The 2500-nt window shown below is 46.3% G+C and overlaps 1 protein-coding gene across 1 annotated transcript in view; it reads left to right on the forward strand.

The window, feature by feature from the left end:
* Positions 1-2500, forward strand: part of rcan1a (regulator of calcineurin 1a) — a 36326-nt gene that overhangs the window by 2250 nt on the left and 31576 nt on the right. The window lies entirely within an intron of this gene.

The raw sequence follows: 2500 nt of genomic DNA on the forward strand, positions 1-2500 counted from the left end.
CAGGCTTGAGTGTAAGGCAATGGTTTTTCAGCCAAGGCACACTTTTTTCACAATAAAACAATCTCTAAGCACACGGCCAGTTGAAAAAGTAGCACAGTATCATAGAATTCTGTTGCCTGTGTGTCTGTTGTGAGTATAGAGTCGTTCTACAGTATAATGTCCCTGATTGCCTCTCATGGCACTCTAGTGCTCCGTGGCACCGTGGGTGAACTACACTCTGGTGAGTTTAATCAGCCTCAGGGTGAGACCAAACCCCCTTCTTGGCCTCGTCTTCCTACACTACCTCCTCCTACAGCGTAGAGATGGACAAGTACAGGCCCGGGGGACCACATGCGGCCCGCACAGTTGTTTCGTCTTACCCGCAGAGCCTTACAAGAAAGACAACCTGTAAATTCAAAGAGCCGCTCTTACCCAACACTCTTCAAATGGCTAATGGTTTCAGATTAGCCTATTGCTGTATCGACTACTCCATTCATCCGCGTTTATGTCATTACATTGTGCGGGGCTTAAATAGACAACAAATTATGTCAGCAGCACACATTATTGCTTATTAATGACACAGGGAAGTTGCCTGCGATACCTGGCCCTTCGGTCAAACATCAAAACTCAATGTGGCCCTTTGCCCAAAGTATATGCCCACCCCTGTCCTACACGGTTAATTACCACACCACCCTTGTATTACCACCTATTACCGAGCGACACCGATTTCAATCATACTTGGTGTGCCTTTTTAGTAGCAAGGTAGCACCCCAGAACTAACCTGATTTACATCATCTGGGCTGCGTTAGGCTACGTCACGCAGGGGCGTTCCCATGCCTCAGATGGCAAGAGTCATGTAACCGCAGAACTGCATTTGTGTGAATCTGCATTTGCACGCACACAAGTGGCTGTGCGTGAGTATGTGTGTTGGTGTGTCTCACTGACTCCTGTCCTTCTGCTGCATCTATGGCCTCCTTATCTCAACCCTGTGTCACTTTTTCCTTTCTCTCTCTCTCTCTCTCTCTCTCTCTCTCTCTCTCTCTCTCTCTCTCTCTCTCTCTCTCTCTCTCTCTCTCTGCATCTCCATATCATAGCCTCATCTCTCTCTCTCTCTCTCTCTCTCTCTCTCTCTCTCTCTCTCTCTGAGTCATTCTCTCCACGGCTCTGAAGGCCTTCCATTGTCTTCCTCATGCAGTATGCAGTCTATCTACAGCACACTGCGGTGGCAACAGAGTCCTGCATTTGGTCTTTGTTTGGCATTGAAGAGTCCTGCATTTGGTCTTTGTTTGGCGTTGAAGAGTCCTGCATTTGGTCTTTGTTTGGCGTTGAAGGGTTGGTTTAAGTGCCGCACTAGTTTGAAGAATGTTTTTGCCGTTGTAAATAACTCATTCTGTCCTACTGCCAGACAGTGTTGCCAGATTGGACTGTTTCCCGCCCAATTGGGCTGCTTAGGATGGCCTTGTGCGGGTAAAAATGGCATTTAGCAGAAAAACCCGCCCAAACTTGCCATAGAATTCAATAGAATTGGGCGGGATTTTGTGCTTCTAGGCGGGTTTTGAGCATTTTTTGGGCTGGAAATCATCAGCCTCATCTGGCAACCCTACTGCCAGGTAGACAGTGGCTGCTGTATGTTTGGCTTAGATCTAGGCCAGGGGTTCCCAAACTTCGACATGACGAGGCCCCCCATACACTTTTTGTGCATACCCTTTCACAACCATTAGTCTAGGTCTGTTCAATGTTCAGAGATGCATTATAATGCAGTTCTTAACCAATGGGAATATTGTGAAGCTTATTTTGGTTTATTTTGGTGTATATTAGTTATTCTCTCGCCTAGCACCTCCTCGTGGCCCCCCAGGGGGTCCCTGGCCCCCACTTTGAAAACCACTGATCTAGGCCACACTTTGGCGTCAGTGTCAGGAGTGATGTCATGTGTCAGACCAGACGGATTATGTCATGGAGCCTTGAGGCTGCGTGGGTACACACCAATAACGATCTACGCTACCCAAGGAGCTGAGGTCGCTGAAGAAGGTTTTGCCATTAATTTACTTTATTCACGTCCAGAGTGACATTTTTGGTTTAGCTAATCGCATAACGGCTCTGGCTTGTTAGGCTGGGACATTCAGTGATATGAACATTCCAATTGTTATTCGCCTAACCGCGTCATAGTTTATTACCATAATATTAGCTTGACGTAGATCGCTGAAATTCGCTCAGGGGTCTTCGCTCCTTGCGAATTCGCTTTAGTCGCTTTGTTCGCTTACCCTGCATAGAGAAACAATTAATTCCGTCGCTCAGGTAGCATACAGTAGGCCGCTCTTGGTGTTGTCCACATTGCTTTATACTTATTCACATCCCAACATGTTTCTGCTGGGATCCCATTTTGAACCTGAGAATACTTTCACAACCCCCCTCCTGCCATATTCCAAATGGCAAGCATTTTTTGTCCCTTAATATTGCTACAGTTATTTTAATGTGAAAATCACAGGGAAAGTTCATAAATAGATAAAATGAACTAACTATT

This window comes from Engraulis encrasicolus, chromosome 13 (assembly GCF_034702125.1).
Source record: "Engraulis encrasicolus isolate BLACKSEA-1 chromosome 13, IST_EnEncr_1.0, whole genome shotgun sequence".
NCBI classification, from domain to species: domain Eukaryota; kingdom Metazoa; phylum Chordata; class Actinopteri; order Clupeiformes; family Engraulidae; genus Engraulis; species Engraulis encrasicolus.